Genomic DNA, 22,417 nt, shown 5'->3' on the forward strand with positions numbered 1-22,417 from the left:
TGGAGACTGCGCATAAATGAGTATAAGTACAGGGGATTTTCCCCATATTTTGAGACACTAATGGACTGACCTGGACACAGGATGATGCTGGAAGGACTCGCCAGGAATCGCCTTGGAACTTCTGCTGTTGTGCTGATCTGTGACCAGTTGGGTCTCTAAGAGGAACTTCCACTGCCTGCAAACCTTTGTGCTGGCCTGCTTGCTTGGACCCTGCTGCCCTAAGCCCCATTTATTTTCTCCAGGGGCTGGGTGGTGTGCTTCTTGTTCCCCTGCATTTTTCTTCCCTCCTCAAAGCACTGGAAGGGCGCTTTACCATTCATCTCTCTAAGTGCAGAGAGAGAGCTTTTATGTCGGTTATTTCTGCTACCTACAGCGCACGAGCAGCGATGTTCTTCCAGGGTGCGGCTGGCATTGGGGGGGCCTTCTTTCTGCTCTTGGACGGGGTTGCAGCATGAGTGGAGCATGCCTGTCCCCCCCCCCCTTTTCAGGGTGATGAAGAAGTGAAGAGACGCCCGTCAGCAGCCTCTTAAAAGTACGAACAAATGCGCTTCTAGTGGTGCCCCTGGGGCACAAGCAGAAACTGCTTTGTGGAGCAACCACCGCCGCGACCCTGGCAGGTCTAGAGGGGCTGCCGCGCTACTGTCAGGAAGTGGCAGGCTCAGACGGAAATTACCGGTACCGGCCACCCGTGCCGGAACAAAAAGAGCTCCCTGCTAGTCGGGCGGGGAGCCCGAATCGTGCGCCCCTGAGCTGTGAGAGGCGCCACCTCCAGAGGAGAGGTAAAGCAGTCTGGAGGTGCCTGCTCTCCTCTCTGGGACCTGATGAAGATATCTGTGGAGGGAAGCCCAAGTAGCCACCCCCTTGTGAGGAGTGGGGTTCCTCCCAGTGAAGGGCCCGGATTGACGAGGTCCAGGCCTCATTTTGGCAGTGTGCTTCGGCTGGCAGGATGGGGAGGAGAACCTCGAAGGAGGTCCCATGCCTTCCCAGCCTTCTTGGAGGGAGATCACCATGGATGCAGTCAGAGGAGCATAGGAGCTTCTATACTTGGTGCGGTCGCCCCGTCCCAAATAACTGTAATGCTGTGAAAGGGGGAGACAGACTGTGACTGGTAGTCTGTGCCTGAGTGCTGCCCTCGCTCCCATCGTTCTCCTTTGTCTTCAGGGTTACTCATGACCTGACTGTGTGAAATGTCTTCCTTGCCCTGTTGGTGGGGGGGCGTATATTCTCTCAGATCCCCTGAGATATGCAGAGGGGAATGTTTTCATGCCCTGTGAGATTCTCTGTAACAAAACACCTGTCTACACTGAACACAGTGTAATGTACCTCCATGTTGGTGATAGTAATAGCTTGCCATTTGGAAAATGTTTTTCATGATATGTGCATTCATGGGGATGGCTTGGCATTTGTGATAAGGAGTTTATCCTGACATGCATTTATGGTACTGACAACCTGACTACTGCCTGTGTTGCAGAATATCCAGTAACTTATATGTTTTATACGACTACTGCTTGCTTTCACGGAGTACTAGTAACCTGTGTGATGTTCTGACGACTGCTTGTTTAGCAGTGTATTACTGATACTTATGTTTGGTCTAATGATGTTTTATGCAATACAGTAACTTGGTGTTGTGTTTCCTCTGTGGTGTATTTATTGTGTCACGTGATCTAATGATGTTTCATGCAATACAGTAACTTGGTGTTGTGTTTCTTTTGTGATGAATTTATTGCGTCACGTGAGTTGTGCAATTGCGTTATACGTTGCCTCTGGGATAAGCCTGTCTGCTCTGCCAAGCTACCAAGGGGGTGAGCAGGGGTGAGCAGGGCTTATCTTGGGTGTATAACTCCCTCTCCCTGAGTAGAGTGGTGGGTTCTGCCTAGCTTGAGTGCTTACCTTAGCCAACCAGAAACTCAATTTCTAAGAAGTGTGTATCCTATTTCTTGTAAAAACGTTAAAGCTTAGTTTGTTCAGTACAAGGTAATATGTTACTAGACCATTTTAAAATCATAGATGTACAGTTTTGAACTGACCGCTCGTTAGTTCCAGCATGCTGATTTGCTTCTAATTATAAGGATAACATAATTGCATCATATGCAGAACTTGAAATTCCCATTAGACCCATAGGTACAATAGGGCAATTTCCTGGCAGCCTGCTGCTCCCTCAAAGGCAGACTAGCTCTCGCCCAACTTTAGTGAATTGTCAGAGGCAGCTCATCATGTGCTTTTCTCTACATCAGACCAACTGCTCCTCTGCACCGAGCCAGGGAAGGGACCTCGTCAGCCATCACATTTTATACCGCGCTAACCGACCACCTTATGATTTCAGAACTGCTGAAAACACCGAAGCATCTAGGTCTATTTTCGTCTTCATATTCATAAACCTCTCATCCTATCCACGATTTTAAACAATTTACCCATGACACCCTAAAGAAAATAAATCGTGCCAACCATTGGACACCTGATTAACCTGTGTTTGTTACTGTACATTGTTATACGTGGTATTTCCCATAAAACCTCTCCAGAAAGTCACAAAATGTAAACAGGGCTGCATGCATGGTCTTTGGCTAAAACAATTTCGTCACTGTATCGCTCGTCTTCCATTCCTTCACTCGCGTTTGTCCATAATAAGACACATCTTTGATGCCTGAGATAATGAATTTATCGAAATACCATTTATTATTCAAAGCGGATCACATTTAGGCATTATCACAATGGCTCCGGCTCTGCAAAATCAAACGAAGAGGCTCACGTTTATCCATGAAATTGTTTTTTAAATTCTACAAGGCATGTTCTAATCTACAACTCCAATCTATTTCTTTATTTTTTTCCCAAAAGAGGTATGGCATTGTAGATTACATCACCATTTCATCTAAAAATAATTTTAAAAGTATTATCTCTTAGACAGGCAGTTAGAAAAATCTAGTCGCGCCACACAGAACAATGTTCATCAATATACTATCGCATTTTCACAGTTAATTTAAAATCATGTAAATAAGCAGGCACACAACAAGGGAACACCATAGAATACCCTCAGAGGCACGAAGCGTCAACCTTCCGCAAGACCACTAGTAGTGCACATTTTAAAGCAGATGTCTCCCTTTAATGAGGGATGGGGCACATTATGAAACAACCTTAATTTTCTTTTCTATGTTTTTTAAAGAAAGTCTGTGGTTCCTAAGGACTGCAGACCTGTCGCTGTGATTGCAGAATGTCCACACTTTCCATCCTTACAGCATAGAGGAATTCATGCTCAATTCATAACCTGATATCTGAAGTAGGTATCATTTTGGTGGTAGTCTTATTATCATCAAAATGTGATGCCTCACCTTACCATAAAACATGCCCTAACAGAATAAAATGTATCCTTTATACAAATTAGCTGACAAAAGTGACCAATTGCATAGAAAGTCACCATAAAAATGTGCATTTATAACAGCCCTACCTTCGCTCTAAACCAACTATAAATATGTTTCTCCGCAAAATAAACATGCACTGGCAATGCCAATAGTTCTGGCAGGCACTGCATGTGTCCCTTCAGTCACTGATGAATTTAGGCACGTAATAAGTCATCATATATGCACTCTCTGACTCATCCTTGTACTCACATTCATTCATCCATCCACCCACTGACAGATTATTTTGTTCACCCACTTACCCATCTGCAATAGAAGAGACACACACTCCCACAAGCATAGGGAAGATAAATCATAAGGAATAAAAGTGTAAAAAGGAAAAAATGTCACCAACTATACTTGGAGGGCAGATACCTACCATACAAAAATATAACTAAACAGAGTTTGTGTTCGCAGTTTGCAATGGTCTTGTACATAATGTATTATTGTTTTAAAGTCCAAACTAGCTGGCCCAATTAGAAACAAGGCGTTGGCCATCTTGGAACAATAAAAATGATGATGCACTACGCACAATAACACACCAAAACAGACACTAAATAAACAACGCACTTCAAACTCTGAAGTGTATTACTGTTATGATCCAATATGACCATCATAATTTTTCTAAGCATAGTAGCCATAGTAGAAGGTAACACAATTAAAACAATGGTTCACAATGGTCGATACTGTTCCAACAGAGGCAATTTAGAATTAGTGGCTAACAGAATGTAACACACTGTAGCTGAAATGTGTGGCATTAGGGTGCCATGGGAGTGGCCGGTTCGAACTGTCAACTTAGCTGCAGGATGAAATACATTGAAAGAAATGAATGGACACTTGTAAAAGGAAAATGGAAAAATAAAACACTGGTCACAGACACTGAGGAACACTACTTTTTGAGAGGAGGTGCTCATGTGATCAGGCAAAATGCCCTTTCACTCACGCCAATACAGCAAAGTGCAGAAATGGACTAATCCCTTGTCCCGTGCTGTATTTGTCATAAGGAGAAGACGCTGAATGTGACTAACAATTGAACGGAGGAGAGCTGATCCAAAGGTCCTGCCTGTGTGGACATGTATGTGGAGTTTTATGTTTTTGTATTACAAGGGTCTGACAGACAACTATGCCAGCCAGGTCCGTCTAAGGATTACCACAGAGGAAATCTTCTACCATGTGGGTTTGTCAAGGGAAGTAACAGACACAAAAACTCTTACTTACCACAGTATCTGTTAAATCCCATGTTGATGAATGCTTACATACCAACATTAACAAAAGTGCAATCTCAGACTACCCTTTAAAGGCCTATTGGCTTTAATATAGGATTTTCACAATAAATCAGTCAGGCCTACTGCCTTTGTTTTAATTTTTCATAATAAATAAATCAGGCCTATAGCTGTGTTAAATGGCTTGTGGCCCTAACCAACCGAGTCATGTTGTATTGAGCATAATTTCCCACAATACAAAAAGTGCAATACAAGCAGTGTTTTTCAGTGGAAGCACAAAATATGTATAAAAAGGGATCTACAATTTGTGTAGCTAAAGCCCCTTGTTACATAGTCATAAAATTACAAATAACTACAAAATCACATTTAGTAAAAGAATATATAATCCTGATAAGGCATAACATGGACATGAACTCTCAATATGCAAATCTTCTACTCATATCAGTGGCGTAGCGTGGGTTGTCAGCACCCGGGGCAAGGCAAATAATTTGCGCCCCCTAACCCAGGGCAAGGCAAGTAATTTGCGTCCCCTAACCCGTGGATTTTAGCACTCGAGTCTCTTCCAAGATGTTGCGCCCGGTGCGGCCGGCCCCCCCTGCACCCCCCACGCTACACCACTGACTCATATGGTTTGTCCTAGCATGTAACTAATACCAAAACCATTTCCTACTACAGTGATCTGTGAGATTCTCTGTAACAAAACACCTGTCTACACTCAACACAGTGTAATGACAATCCAACCCTAAAAGCCGGATGGCTTTTACATATGTTTTTCACAATAAATAGGTTTGGCCTGCTGCCTTTGCTTTAAAATATCATAACAAATAGGTAAAGCCTATGGCCCTGATAAAGAGCTTTTCAATATAGAAAGCACAGTCTGCTGTGTTAAGCATGCGCTTTCCACAAGATACAAAAGTGCAATAGAAGCACCCCTTTTCACCTAAAAGCACGCAATATCTATTCATTCAAAATCTACACTCAGGGAACCCTGTATTTTGGTGGAGGGAAAGCCCCTCTCTCAGTACTGCTTTTTAAACCTTTTTTTTCTGTTGATCACATAAGGTGAGGGACAGACACACTGTCAAGCCAGACCTAAAACTTTCACTTGTAATAATACTGACATTCAAAACCACCATCTTTGTTTAGCTATTTTCACGTAGTGGTAGCAGAAAACATATGAGTAGGAAATGATCCAGGTAAAAAGGTGGTTTGAATTTGTAAAGTTACAATTAAAATTCAGACTGGGTTTATTTCCCTTCCCTTCCAGTTTTTAAGGAAAGTACCATAAGCAGCGCCAAATACTACTAACTAGTGGGCCTGTCCCTATAGTTTCCAATCACTAAATTAAACATTCAGGCGTGTGATGTTGCTGTAGGCAGAGTTTTGCACAGTTATTAGAGTATAAAGTATACATGGAGTATGTTTTTAAAACATGATCAACAAATTCAAAGTACAACTTTGCAAAATTTAGAATAGTGAATCTGAAACTAATAATAGAACGATTGTATCCGTTTACTGGAGGATTTAAAGCCCTCGATGAAGATGATTAGTTTAATTTTACTGAATCCCGAGGTGATATTTGAGAGTGTGAATTAGTCAGTATGACGTGTTATAACACAATATGGAATTTAACGGAGTCCCTCCATCCAGCAGCATGCATCCTTGCATAGAAGATGCGTTTGCACCATTAGTGGAAACAGCACGTAGAAGCCGTATCATTAATGGAAATGAGAGCTTCTTCTGCATGTGTGGGTAAGCCATTCATAACTAATCACCTAAGAAAATGTTAAGACGTGCCATGAGTTGTGAATAGACTAATCAGCAACTAAACACTACATACGAGATAGAACACATTACTAAAATAGATTGTGCTCTCATGATACTTTGGGTGAGAGAATTGAAATCTGGGTGCGGATGATGTTGTTCTGTTGTGCCTGCTCAAAAGCACACAAAATGTCTGCTCTGATGAGGAGACAGGCCACACTACCTATAGTTACTATAGCTCTACCTATACTTTTGGAAAAGGCCATACTTAAGCAAATTATATGTATTTTATTTGTGTTGCTTATGTAGTAATAAATGCAGAAAACTGATTTTGTTTACCTTTTCAATTATGAAAGAGGAGGCCGAATTGGAAGAAAAAATATCAAATTTTCACATTTCTTAAAATGCATGCATCATACAGAAAAAACGCTTTGACCCATTTTTTAACTGATGCAAAATTCTTGTTAAATATTGTTCATTGGCAAAACCTGCATGTTCCATTCCTCTCTAAGGCATCAGGAAAAACTACCTAAGAGAGCACAAAAAGAAATTACACAATTTTTGAAAGGCAGACCAAAAAGACTATGATTTATTTGTTTATGTAAACAAAGTTTGAAGCACAATATCAACTGTTTGTGGATGCATTTGTGATTATCAAAAGGACCAATGGCTGGGTGTATGACAAGTAGAAATAGCAACTACTAAATACAATTTTTTGTGAATCGGTATTTAGCAATTGCTATTACTAATGTAAAAAGGTATTATCTAGCCCTTATTTCCTAAATAGCGATTCATAGCGAGTCACAAATAGACCTACCTCATGAATATTAATGTGGTGGGTCGCAATTTGTGACTCACTATGATTCGCTGCCATCACAAGGATGCTGAACTGCTGACGTCAGCAGACCACCATGACTGTAATTGCTTTTTAATAAAGCAATCTTTTTCCATGCAGCCCATTTTCCTTAAAGAAAAATGGGATGCATTTAAAAATAAAAATGAAATGTTTTATTTTGATATTTTAAGAGTATGTAGTGGGAAATGGGACCACTGCTCTTAGTTTTTCAAGCATCCACAAAGGGGACAGGGTCCCATGGGAACCCCTTCCCATTTCCGAATAGGTTGCCACCAACTTTGGGTTGGTGGTGAAGTGTGAATGTTTTGCAACTGTATTTTGAGCGCCATACATTGATACGTACTAATCAGATTCCATATTTGGAAGGGACATCCAGAACACATCCCTTTCAAATAATGATTTTGTTTGTGTTCACAAACCCAGCAAGTTACTGAATCGCAATTTGGAGTTTGTCCATTACAAAAAGCATTTTTGCTGTTGCAAACGACCTTATTCTGCCTATAGGACCGTTTGCTATAGCAACAATGCTTTGTACATGTAATCCCAATTTCCTAAACTATTCTCATGCAGAAATATACCTTTCTAACTTTTTTCTCGACAAGGAAATATATTTTCCCTATACCCCTACAACTGTATGAGTATTCACTTCCTCTCCCACTATGGAAAATTAGTTACACCTGAACCATACATTTGGACGTGCGAACACCTGCAATGGTTTTTAAATGCAAGCAAATGCAAGCAAATTCAATTTTTTCAGAATGACCTCACATTTAACCCCAAACAGTGGAAAAAACATAATTCTGGTGGATTTCACCTATTTAAAATGCTTCTTGCAGGACACAATTTCACAAACACCAATATTTTAACCAAGAAATTGAGTTTCTAATGTAAACAAATGTTCCTCCGCATCTACGTCATAAGAAAAGTTATAAACCATGCTCAATGTTTTGTTTGACATTTTTACACTAATTGATAGTTTACACGAGTTACATACAGGTACCTCTGGACAGAGAACTGTCATTGCTAGTGCGCCACAACTGTTGACATTGTTGACATGATTGTCAGTCAATACAGCTCTCAAATGGCCATTGTCACAAGATTCATGCTTCATGTTTTAAATTACTATAAATCAACCTGTTTTTACAAGTGAGAGAATCCTACTTACACATTTGCGCAGGTTTCTCCTGATTTCGTCAAAGGTATTTAATATGATATGTGGAACGGAGTCACGTTGAAGCCTACCGAAAACCTGAATTTGGTAGAATGAGAGCAATTCATCCTGGACAGTACAGTTTACCTGTAGGAGACAAACAGAATGTTGCATTGCTCAGTCTATTGCTCTTGGGGCCAATGGTAAATGGCTGGTGTTTCCGTATCTGGACTTCCCGTATGCGGTAATACTAGGCATAATTTTACTAGCCAAGACATCTGGCTGGTAAAGTGCACATGCAGCCGAATCATGCCCTTGGCCCCTGCTTGGCCCCCATTGGCAACCCAAGGAAAAGAATGCTCTCTCCTGTCTGGCACCAGCCTCCCCTGCCTACTGACTCCCTGCCAACCCCCAGCCAACCCCCAGCCTCCCGCCCTATACAGGCCCCAGGCTCCCATTTACCACCTGCTCAAAGCAGGAAGCTAATTTGTCCTTAGAATGGGGAATCCACATGTAGCTTTGGAACTGTTAATTCTGGATCTGCAAGTTATTCCCCATTCCATTGAAAAAAACTCAATAGCTGGATGCAGGAATATATGCCAAATATTTAATTCTGTTCACTCGGACCTGTGTCCTTCAAAACCCAAAACCTAAACCTTACCATGAATTGTGCCCGCAGCTCTTTGTCCAAAAATTTTTGGTGTATGATCCTGTCTTTCTGCGAAATGCAAATACGGTCAAAATTAATTGGTTTTCAGAGCACACATGAGATTCAAAATTAAGTAAATGAGTTACATTTATGTGTGACGCAGACACATAACTCATTGTACAAAAGTTCACAAATGTTTTTGCGCCATTTAAGTCGAGAAGAAAAATGCATATTAGGAGTGGAGAGAAATAGACCACTTTTGAAGAATTTGTACCACCCAGTGAACTGTGGAAATGAAAGTGTTCCATTGCACCACACACATGTTCCTCCGTGATAGCCCAGGAACCGTCATTATTTTTGCAGTGTTCTAGGTAGACAAATTCACACAGCAGTGCCAAACTGTATTGTGTAACTAAGTGGCATACATGTTCTCCTAAGGCCCTCACATCTCAAGTCCCCTACTACAGACAACTCCTTTTCCCCAGCAGGCTACATACTTTTAGACTACTTAAACTGGTGTCTTAAATACTGATCTAAAAGGAAAGGCATACCTATTGCTTGTTTACATAGGAATTAGCTTATTGACACAAGCTCTCCAAAAGTTAAAGTTCTCTGAATGAGCTTGAAAGTTGGGTGATAGCCAGATCTGTCATTACTACTGCACATACTGGTGTACTCACTCTTTTCTAATAGGGCAAGAGATGTCTGAGACAGTGTATATACCAGCACAACTATTAGCATTAAGCACCACAGTGATCTGAAAGCCAGTGCCCCTTTACCTGATTCTCTGCACGTTTGGTACACTTACCGGAAGAGTATTTCTCCAAGTGACTGTCTTGTTGTGAAGGCTGCCAATCGCCTTCACCATTGCTGCCTTCGGACAGGGTCCTTTTGCCTCCGCTGCTTCTCTGGAGAAGGGTTTCGCTTCTGTAATAACAAAGCTAAGAAGGGCTCCTAGCAGACCGGAAATAAAAGCTCCCTGCACGTGCATCCTTCAACTCTGACCTAGTGCAGCTCGAGAGCGATGTAAGAAGTCTTAGAAAAGGGCAGAGGTTAACCCCCGTTGTCCACCTCCAAGAAGCCTCGTCACTGTGATTTTGGTCTCACCCAACCCACAGATGGCTTACTGAGGGATTTCGCAGGTGAATTTATAGTTGGTGTTCTACTTTGAGAAGTTCCCTTCTCTCCACCCTTTCTTTATTTGTGACGTGAAGATGAGATATCCTCCTACTTACTGGCAGTAAAGGTCTGAGGTCTTACTAGAACCGAGACCTTACTTACCACAAAAAACTTTTGGTTACGTGGCTAGCTGTAAACTATTAAAAAAGGAAATGTTCCAGGGGCATTGTCATATTAAAAACCTCGAGAGGTCTATTTAAAACTTTCTAGTGTGTTGAATATATCTTTTCCTAATGCATTCCATGCCTCAATGCAAACAAAACCTTTCTGTTTGAGGACAAAATGTATGCAGTTCTCATAGTGCAACAAACACTGCCAAAGCCAATAGGTCTCACCTATGCAAGAGCCATATGCTTTGCCAATATATTTTGTCTATGTTGCACACCCTTGTGGCTGCTGTTCAGCATGGTTGAAAGTTAATGTGGTAAAGGGGAGTGACAGAGTAGAGGCCCTAATGTGGAGTGGAGTGGAGTATTATGGAGTATTGTGGAATGGCGTAGAATGGTGTAGATTTGAGTGGCATGGAGTAGAATGAACTGGAGTGTCATGGAGTGCTAAGGAGTGTCATGGAGGCAGTAAACGGTTGAAGAGTGAAAGTGCATAGAGTGGAACTGAGTTGAGTGATGTAGAGTGTCAGAGTAGAGTGTTGTGGACTGGCATAGAGTGTCGTGGAGAGGTGTTGAGCAGATTGAAGTGGCATAGAAGGTGTTGCATAGAGTGGAGTAGAGTATTGAAGAGTAGAGTAGTGTGAAGTAGAGTAGATTGTTGTAGAGTGGAGTGGCATAGAGTAGAGCGGTGTAGGAGAGTGGAATGGAATAACTTGGAGTTGAGTGCTGTAGAGTTGAGTGGCGTAAAGTAGAGTGGAGTGGTGTGCAGTAGAGTAGAGTAGTGTAGAGAGACCTTGGCATAGAATAGAGTGGTGTAAAGTGGAGTGAGGTGGACTAGAATGGCTTGGAGTGTCATAGAGTAGAGGAGTGTATTTTGGCATACAGTGGAGTGGCATAGAGCGGAGTGGGATAGAGTGGAGTAGAGTGTCATAGAAAAGAGTGGAGTAAAGTGGCATGGAGTGGCATAGGGGGAGTTTCCTAGAGCGTCGTAGAGTGAAGTAGTGTTGTAGAATGGAATAGAGTGCAGTAGGGTGTTGTAGAGTGGAGTAGAGTGTCACAGAGTGGAGTAGAATTTAGTGGATTAGAGTATAATAGAGTGGAGTATCTTAGAGTGTAGTATCATAGAATGGCCTAGAGTGAAGTGCTGTAAAGTACAGTGGTGCAAGGTAGATTGGTGCAGAGTGCAGTGATGTAGAGTGCATTGGTTTTGAGTAAAGTGGTGTAGAGTGCATTGACAAAGAGTGCAGCAATGTGGAGTAGAGTGTCATCGGCTGCAGTGGTGTAGAATAGAGTTGTGCAGACTAGAGTGCAGTGGCTTAGGGTGCAATGGTGTGGAGTAGATTCTTTCAGAGTAGAGTGAAGTGGTTTGGGGTAGAGGGCAGTTGTGCAGGATAGAGTGCAGAGGTGTAGAGTGGCATAAAGTGCACTGTCATGGAGTGCAGTGGTGCAGAATAGGTTAGAGTGGTGTGGAGTGATGTAGAGTGTAGTGGCATAGAGTGCAGCAAAGTGGTTTAGAGTTGAGTGTATAGTAGAGTAGTGGTGTATAGTAGAGTGCAGTGGCATAGAGTAGAGTGGTGCAAAATAGAGTGGTGCAGAGTACAGTGATGCAGAGTAGAATGGAGTGGCATAGAGTGCAGTGATGTAGAGCACAATGGTGTAAACTACAGTGGTGAAGAGTAGAGTGGTGTTGAGTTCAGTGGTGGAGAGTGCAGTCTTTCAGAGTAGAGCATCTCTGAGTGCAGTGGCTCAGAGTAGAGTAGCTCAGTGTAGAGTGGTGCTGTGTAGAGTGGCACAGAGTAGAGTAGCATAGAGTACAGTGCTGCAGAGTAAAACAGAGTGTGTAGAGTGCAGTGGCATAGAGTGCAATGGCATAGAGTGGTATAGTATGCAGTGGCATAGAGTGCATTTGTTTTGAGCAAAGTGGTATTGAATGCATTGAACAGTGTGCAGTGGTTTAGAGTAGAGTGTTACAGGGAGCAGTAGCATAGAGTAGAGTGGTGCAGAGTAAAGTAGTGCATCATAGAATGCAGCAGCAAAGAGTGGAGTGGCATAGAGTTGAGTCGTGTGGTGTAGAGTGCAGTGGCATAGAGTGCAGTGGTATAGAGTAGATTGTTGCAGAGTAGAGTGAAGTCGAGTAGAGTGGAGTGGTGCAGACTAGAGTGCAGTAGCATAGAGTAGTGACATAAAGGGCAGTGATGTAGAGTGGTGCAGAGTAGAGTGGTGTGAAGTGTGGTGGGGCACAGTGGAGTAGAGTGGCATAGAGTGCAGTGGCATAGAGTAGATTATTTCAGAGTAGAGTGGATTAGTGCAGGGTAGAGTGGAGTGGTGCAGGACAGAGTGAAGTGGCATAGAGAAGTGATGTAGAGTGCAGTGGCATAGAGTGCAGTGTTGCGCAGTAGAGTGGCATAGATTGGATTGAAGTAGAGTGGAGTGGTGAAGAGTAGAGTGGCCTAGACTGGACTGGTGTATAGTGCAGTGGCAAAGATGACGGTGGTGCATAATAATGGGAGGTAGTACGCACTTGCGTAGAGTGGTGCAGAGTATAGTAGAGAGGCATAGAGTGAAGCGATGTAGGGTGTTGCACCAGACACCAGCAGAGCTAAAGCCAGCCCTGGTGATGTTCGCCTATTTCATTGTTGAGAACACGCGCATCCATCAAATAGTATAAAAATAATGTTTCGACGTAGACTGGCTGTTTAAGGCTGTAGTGCAAATAATGTAGTTGTTTCTGGGCTCCTGTTTGTAGTTTTCTAGAAAGCCGTAATCTGTTTTTTGGCACTGTGCCTCTGCATGTGTTGAACATACTGAGGCTATTTCTCATTAAGTGTAGTTGTGTAGGCAATACCTTTTGGCTTGCTAATGCATGTTATTAAAAGGGGTTGGGACTCTGACTTGTTGGATATTAACAGAACGATCATTAGGCATCCACTAGAGGGTCACATTAATCAAAAGCCAACAGTGCTTTGATAGAAGCACCTCAGCATATCTTTTGGCATAGAAAGTGTCTGTACCTCCTCCGTGCATACCTATTTTAACGGTTATGTTACAACCTCATAAACTGGAGCACAGGAGGTGCACAAGCGTGCTCCATGGGGAGAGTAATCTGCATTCCTCTTACTTCCCTATTGATGCTGTCTCTCTCTTAGAAGTCACAGAAAGAAATAAACACCAACTTCCCTCAGAAGATGGAGCCTAACATTTGACCTTTGTGTTTAAATGCACAGCAAATGTGATAAGAACAAGATTTAAAGGTTTGTTTACCGAAAGTGAGATCTTGGAAGACTACAATAAGCAAGGTTGTGGCAAGGGCAGGAATGCATTTAAGCTGGACAGCCTAAAACAAATACAGCCTGCAAATAAAAAGCAAGGACATGTCAGTCACTACCCACAATGCCAATGGTAAGCAATGGGCAGAATGCATTCCCAGGGAAGCTTTCTAAATGTCCCCAAGATGTCTTCAGCAACCAGATAACTGCTCTGTCTGGTACCCTTTGACCTAAATGGGAGACACCAGATGGTACTGATCAATATTCTCAGCTATGTCTAAGGACAATAGGCATTAGCAGTCACAGATAAATTGTCAATACAATGGGTCATAATGCTAAGGCTTTCATCTATGCAAGTCCAATGTGCTAATTTGAAACCAAATTGAAGTAATTTGCGTTTTACTTTAAATTGCTATTTGAACAAGTGATTGCTCAAATTCTCAAAATGTGAATCAGTTGCAGATTTATGTATTTGGTTGTTATTCTATTTATTCATTGAACACTTTAACCAATGTGAAGTATAGAGATTTTACGAAAGGTACTGATAGAGCATGTGCTGTATGCTCTTAACTTGAGGTTGATGGTCTCTTTTTCCCTGCAAAAGGATTAACCAGGAAGTTAAGTAACAATTCAATCATCAATGAAAATACAATGAAAACCAGAATCACAAATAAAGTTAAAGGGTTTTATTACAAATTAACACTGAGGTTAAAGTAAGAAAATATCAAAAATACACTGTAGAGATACAGTATATCCATAGGGTGGCCAAGTCCAAAGAACTTTAGATGAGTTAGCTTAAGGCGAACCAATAATTGAGTGACAGCAATGAAAATCATTAGCAACAATGGTGCTCTGAGAACAGTTTACATTCTGCCCTCTTGCACAAGTGCAATTAGAATCCTATACTTAAGTTAACCTAAAAAGGATCAAATCTCAAATTTAAAAACTAGGACAAAAAGGAACATTCCAAAAAGGGACACAAATCAGAAATGGGAGGTGAAGATGTCAGCATTTCAGAAGCTCAATTAAGATTCTTCTTAGCGAGAGTTGAGTGTAAGCCTAAGCCACACTTCAGCAAAGTATAGGGAGGGGAAAGTCAGAGGTCTGTATCTCTCAAAGTCCAAAGAAACCTGAGCTATCATCATTCAGTGTAAATCCTAGTTAATGCTGTAAACAGTCAATCAGATAACACCCTCCATTGTATTCTCCCGTCCCAAGGTGTAATGTGCAACTTTAGCTCTCGAGCCCACAGCAGTCCTGAGAACATAGTTGTCGTTGGTCCTCTGGACATCATTTGCAACATGTATGAATAAGAGAGAGACATATTTACTCTTGGTGTCTCTGTTTACTTTTCAAGGTTTTGCACCCAGACTCCCTATAAATAAAACAATAGTACTTCTATTACCAAACTAACATTTTATGTGAATGTACCTGCAATGAACTGACACGTTAGCAGAAAATGAAGAAACGTTTCTCATGTTATTCAGACCTTGGCATGTCAATGTTAAACAGCTTTCACTAATGTACATTTAATTCTACATTATACTGTGCACATATTGATTTCATTACAAGAACGGAGGCTACCATTATGCATTATTCCTTTAATGCCACTCCATGCAGAACTTTAGAGAAGTTAACATCACAAAGAAAACATTCCAGAACAGAACGTTCAATACACATAACAAGTCTGTGTAGACAATAATCTTCCTTTTTTAAATGTTGCTCCTCACAGATAAGGATCTTTCTATGCTTGCTATATTTATTGTGTCGTTTTTGGTTTGCCTTCCGGTTTCCAATTTATGGAAACCATTAATCATTCTGTGGAGTTTTTTCTGTATTGCTGGCTCATTGAAATGTTTGTTTCGAAGCCTGCTTGAGACCGCTCGATAGTTATAACTTTTGGAGCAGAATAATCTCATTCCTTTGCTAATAACCTTTATGAGCAACACAACATTGCATGTTTTTACTCTGTGTTAAAAGCCCTGCGGGCCATCTTCCAAAACAGGGTATGGATTGGTGATACGCCCTGGGCTGCCTAATGGATGTCCAAGTCCGTCCAACCAAGGCTCGGTGCGTGCTTACCTGCGCTTTAATCCCGAGGGGATTGCTGACGCTCCTTCACTCGTGAGCTGCCATCAGACACAGGTCGCCTCTCTCATACTAGAGGAATGCGTTGGGCAACGGTCACCAGACCCAATGTGAGATTTAAAACACAATTTTTATTGGGGCTTTGGCCTATTGTTTATGGTTCAATTCATGCGGGCGTACAGGTAGAATGTAATACGTCAACACTGACAGTTGATAGTTACAATCTCTTCATCTCCAGCTGACAACACAGTTACAGTTTTGGCGTCTCTCTCCACCGGCACTTGTATCTCGACATATTTCAGAGAACCAGTCATATCCTTTATCATACTTGAGTCTATTTCCTGCACTGATCTAACAAATTCATAAGATAAGCACCCCCCTTTAATTGAAAATGTATTCTATACTGCCTGCCTTTACTTTATCCTTTAATAAACATTTTATATACCCTTTTAACATGTCTGATAAAGAAGATTATACCTCTGACATTTTTCAGGGTAGAATTAATGAAGAACTGATTAGAAAATTGATCCAACATGACATCCGTTCTTGTGTTAAAGAGACGCTAGACCAACTCATGTTTATGAGGGGTTCTGATGAAAATGGAGAGGATCATGATCCCATTTCACCAACAAAAAAAATGCAAAAAAGTGGGAAAGAAGAAGAGAAAATCAATGCATATTAATGATATTGAAAGAGAGGCTAAAGCCTATAAACAAAAATGGGAGGTCAAAGCACCTCAAGCAGAATGGAAGTTCAGAGCACCTCAAAGAGAATTGGAGGTCCAAGTACCTCACAAAGTATGGGTGCCCTACGCGGCACAAAATTGAAGGGCGTCCCTTGCGGCATATTGGATTCAGATGTTCCAAGTGACATCCAAATTTCTGATAATCTCTTAATGAAAATCCTCTAGAGGAATATGTCTTAGATCCAGACAATAAAGAGTATGATCAGGATTAATTCTTTATGGAAGAAGACCTCTCCTCTTCTTCAAAGGATGTAATCAGAGATAACATAGGAGAAGAAATGTTTTGCTCAAATAATATCAAGCACACCCGGAGTGCAGAATGGCATCAACTGGAACACATTGTGAAATTCATTAAAAAGTCGATTTGTAACCCACTTGAGAAGAGAGTAAGGAACATCTTAAAGGCTGAATGTTCTCACCCTATCATACATGATATGATAAGATTTGTCTTACCCCTATCTTAGACCCAGAGCTGATGACCTTCCTTTTAAAACTGGGTAGAGACCCAAGGAAACAGCTCGAAAGATCACTCAAACCATGTCCGGACCATCTTCTTGATGTGGTTGGGCCTGAGGCAAAGATTATGGACATGGTGGAGAAGGCTCACATCAATGAAATTCCTTTAGATATAAATTTGCTCAGGGGATGTAGTCAAAGGGCTGTGGTCTTGCTTGGAAACAGTAACGCCGGACTCAATACTTAGAGGTGTAGAGTTTTTCTATTGAAGATTAGTCCTAAACTTGAGGATCTTGCCAAGCAAGAACCTTCTGGAAACCCCAAAGGCCTTCTCTTTGGAGAGTATATGATTAGAACATTAACAAGTATGTTGCAACCTTTACTGCCCTTGACATGGTACAGTTGAATATGTGCAAAGTCTTCAGCCCGAGTGTTTTCGGACAGACTGGCAGAATGGGACTTTCTGTCAGCCAGGGTGTACAAAGGTCCCACTTCACAAACTATAGACAATCAAGAGGCTCCAGCAGAGGCTATCAAGGCAGATATTGCTCATCCCAGAGAGGAAGAGACTTTCATGGAAGAGGCAACAAAGCACGGAGACAATCCTTGTCAGGATATCAGGGTCAGTACCAGCATTTTACCTTCTTACAGGGGAAGAGTAGGAGGACAACTCAAATTCTTTTCCCATATCTGGCAAACAATTACACAAAACCCATGGGTTTCAGAAACCATCTAAGGGTTCAAAATAGACTTCTGGGAAAAACCCTTCCAATCATTTTCTCCAGGAGAACTGAACCTAACCCATACTTAAGAGCTCATTGTAAAGGAAGAGGTAAGAACCTTATTGCAAAAGGGAGCCATCATACAGGTGCCTTTAGAAGACAGGTTGTTCCTAAGTACTCTGTTCCTAGTGGAGAAGAAAGACAAGGGGTGGAGTTCTGTGATAAATCTAGGAGATCTGAACAAATTCCTAGTCTGCAGGCACTTCAAGATGGAAGGGATCCATCTTCTAAGAGGTTTGTTGTTTAAGGAGAATTGACTTGTGTGATTAGATCTAAAAGATGCTTACTTTACGATCTCAATGGCCTGGGAACATCAACCTTATCTCCAATTCATCTGGCAGGGTCGTCTTTATCAAGTCTACACACTCCCTTTTGGCTTATTGTCAGCACCTTGGTGTTTTACCAACGTATTGAGGGCCGAAGCATCCTATCTCAGAGAGAGGGGTATGTGGATGATCATTTATTTGGATGATATCCTCATTATGTCCCAATGCTGAACACAGATTTTGAAGGAGTTAAATATGGTCATTTCTTTCCTAGAGGATTTGGGCTTTAATGTAAACAGAAAGAAATATGCCCTAACCCCTTCTAGGTGTCTAGAATGTTTAGGCATCACAATAGATACTGTGAAGGTGATTCTTCTACTACCCTTAAAAAAGATCACCAAAATATGAAAAGAGATAAGATTTGTTCTCAGACAAGACTCATTTAGAGAACTAGCCAGACTTCTAGGTCTTTTATTATCATCCATTGATTAAATCTTTCCAGGCTGATTACACTATCAGGCTTTGCAGAGGATAAAAGCAAAGGTCCTTCGGGGAGGATTGTGGTATGGAGACCAGGTAGTCCTGGATGGGGTGGCCAGAGCAGAGCTTTCTTGGTGGTTGGAGAATTTGGACGAATGGAATGATTTTTGGATGTTCCCCAGACTTCATTTTGGAGTTGGATGCAAGTTCACTTGGTTGGGAGGCTCACATAGGTACTCAAGATACTGGTGGTTTGTGGTCACACAAAGAGAGGTTACATATAAATATTTAGAGTTGACAGTAGGTCTTTATGCCCTTATGAGTTTCAAAAATTATTTGCAGGGCAGAGCAGTACTATGAAGAACAGACAATGTTTCTGCAGTAGCATATATTAATTGGCTAGGTGGAAAAAGATCTTCAAGCCTGTCAGCATTAGCAAAGACATTTTGGTTATTTTGTTTGGAACACAAAAGAAGCCTGAAGTCAGAATAATTTCCTGGAAAGGCGAATGGCAGTGCAGATTGGAATTCAATGTTTTTAGGCGATTTCAGTGACTGGAAGCTGAACACAGATTGTTTCAGAAGTCTATCTCAGAATTGGGGCCCTCTGCAACCAGACCTGTTTACAAGCAGACTGACATTTCAACTGGAGAGATACTTCAGTTGGATGCCAGACCCGGGTGCTCTAGCAGTGAGCGCATTCCTTCAGACATGGAAAGGAACCAACGCCTATGTCTTTCCTCCTTTCACCATGATTCAGAGAGTTCTACAGATGGTCAGACCGCAGAAGTGCTCACTTGTTCTGATAACTGCCTTTTGGGTTTCACAGGCATTGCTCCCAGTTTGTCTGGAACTAGCTTGTGACATCCCTTTCTTAATGCCTGCCGCACAAGGTCTATTACTAAACACAGATGTAGAAGAACACCCTCTGGTTGTGAATGGGACTTTGAACCTACTTGCCTAGAGAGTATCAGGAGATCTAGAAAAGTGCCAGGCCTTTCGGGAAGAGCTGAAGAACTCCTGGAAGAATCATTGGCCCCAGGTACCCACCGCAGAAACAGAGGTATCTGGAAGTCTTGGGTATGTTGGTGCTTTGAAAGGGATTTGGATTCCATGGAGGGGCCTACAGTGGAGGTAGTTAATTTTCTAGTAGAACAGTTCAACATGGGTCTCAGTTATAGGACAATAAATTGCTATAGGTCTGTGATTTCTGCAGGTCATAGTCTGATCAATGGCAGATCTGTTGGAAAGAATGTTTTAGTTTGCAGAGTGCTTAAAATCATCACAATAAGAAGACCTCCCATCTGAGTATGATTCAGTATAGGATGTTAATTTAGTTCTCTCTATGTTTACTTCTTGGCCTAGCATAGGTATTTGGACTTGAAAAGACTTTTCATGAAGTTGGCCTCTTTACTCTGTTTAATTTTCTGTCGACGAGTGTCAGAAGTTAAGGCTTTAGAGGTAAGTAACAGAGTTTACGATCCCTTTGGGGTTACCTTTGAGATTACTAAAAGAACAAAAACAATGTCAAACAATATTTCACCTAAATTTTGATTCATGCAAAAAGCTTTGTGTGGCGGATTGCATGAAAGAATATGACTCCAGAATGAGTGAATTTCGCCCTGATGTTACCAACCAACTTTTGATTTTGTTTGTTAAACTTTTTAAAGTGGTTACTGCAGCTGCAATTGCTAGATGGGTAAAATGGACTATGCAGCCAGCTGACACTGACTTACTGGAATTTCAAGCGCATTCTATGAGAGGTGCAATGGCTAGCCAGTCCTTTTATAAAGATGCCAGGTTAGAGGATATTTTGAGAGCAGCGGATTGGTCTAACTCCTCTACCTTTACGAAGCATTATTGTAAACCAATCGAGCACATGTCTGATGTGGTACTAAAGGTCTACCAATATGCATAATAATAGCCTCTGGTCCTGTATTGAAATAGTGATTCTCCAAATGAAATGCCAAGGGAATCTGAATTTTCATTAAAGACACGGAGGCTAACGTTATCCATCCCTCACCTTCCCCTGTAGATGGTTTCATTGAACAAAAAAAAGGAATGAGAGGGAAATAATGTATTTCACCACAATGATTTATTAAATTTTTCTAAGCAATATTTATTGGTTATGATAATACTTTGTCGCTTGTCTACTTTGTCAATTCACAGTGCAGAATCTTTAACAATGCTTTTCTTTTCAGATAATATGCAGTAATTCAGTCTCCTATAATGGACATCGTCTAAAGGAGGGAGAACAAAGAGTTGCCCTAACTACAACTAGAAAACTTCTTGTGCTGTTGTTCTGTCTGGCATCATTGCAAGAGAAGTACTTACCTTTGTTTACCTCTACTATATTCATTATCTTCAGCATTTAAAAGAGGCAGATTATTGTCTACACAGACTTGTTATATATATTGAACCTTCTGTTCTGGAATGTTTTCTTTGTGATATTAACTTCTTTAAAGTGCTGCGTGGAGTGGCATTAAAGGAATAATGTATAATGTTAGCCTCCATGTCTTTAATGAAATTCAGACTCCCTTGGCATTTCATTTGGATAATCGGAATTACATTTCTCAACGCTAACCATAAAATATTAGTGCATTTGTTACACAAATTGTTATCATGTTTATTAAAACTACCCTCATGTAACATGAGGATGGTTATGAAGTTATATTCAATGATTACATTTCATTTAATAAGGTTAAGGAACTCTGAATACGTTTCCTTAGAATACAGTGAATGTGCTTCATTATTAAAATTGAGTGCACATCTTTACATTAATATAGTTTTAAATCACACAAAACATGATATTTCAGGATTGCATTTGCATTTCACTTTTTTCTTGTTACTCCATTACCTGTGAAATGTTTAAAGGTGTATTTATATTATTGCTTATATTAATTTTGAATTACACTGCTTGATTTCGTCAAAATTACATATCTTTCTTTTCGTGTAACCACGGGTGTAAAGTTTGGTTAACGAGTATTGCGAAGAATGTTGTTCATGTTTATGATAATTTGCATACAAAAATATGTTGAAAATGGCGCTGTTTAAATTGAAAAAGGCAGTTGAACAGCCGAAACGCGTCTCTCTGAGCTGCGGGGTCGGAAAAGCCCCAACACATTAAAATGCTTTTAATTTCCTCAGTCTTTATGTGCGTGTCTCATCCTTGAAGTCATTGGTGAGGTAGCTTGGACATGTACTTGAATTTAATGGAAAACAAAATTTCTCAATTTTTACTGTAAAACATTAACACAAACGTTACATAAATTGTTATCATTTCTAGTACGAATACCCTCAAATAACATGAGGATGGTTAGGAAATTACATTCAATGATTATATTTAATTTAAAAAGGCTAAGGAACAAACAATACATTTTCATTAGAATACAGTGAATGTGCTTCATTATTAACTTTGAGTGCACCACTTTACCTCAGTACGGTATTAAATCACACAATACATGATATTTCAGGATTACATATTGGCCATAATTGTGAGATCAGGAGTTACAGCAAATATACTCTGCTCCAATGTGATCAAGACTTCTGATGAGGACGTGGTGAAATATTGTGTTGAACACTGCTGAGATGTCAAAGAGGATCAGGGCCGCCAACTTTTCATGGTCATGTAGAGATCTGATGTTGTCTGTTGCAGCAATCAGGGCAGTTTTGGTGATGTGGTTAGGGCGGAATGCAGATTGAGAGGCATCCAGAAGATTATTGTTCTCAAGGTGTTCTGTGAATCGGCAGTGGATAGCTTTTTCGAGGACTTTGGTGGGGAAGGACAGCAGAGAGGTGAGGTGGTAGTTCTTGAGCTTGTTGGGGTCGGCAGATGGTTTCCTGTACTCTTTTGCCCCATGCCCTATTATCACTCTCGATGTCCAGGTGCCCAGTCACTGCCAGAGCTTTCACCCATGCCCCCAGATTGTTTCATGGCCTTTGGCTCGGCCCCATCTCTATAATTTCAAAGCCCTCCACCAGCACTCACAGGCAGTTCTTCCAGTCCTTCACAGTGCAC

This window comes from Pleurodeles waltl, chromosome 4_1 (genome assembly GCF_031143425.1).
Source record: "Pleurodeles waltl isolate 20211129_DDA chromosome 4_1, aPleWal1.hap1.20221129, whole genome shotgun sequence".
Lineage (NCBI taxonomy): Eukaryota > Metazoa > Chordata > Amphibia > Caudata > Salamandridae > Pleurodeles > Pleurodeles waltl.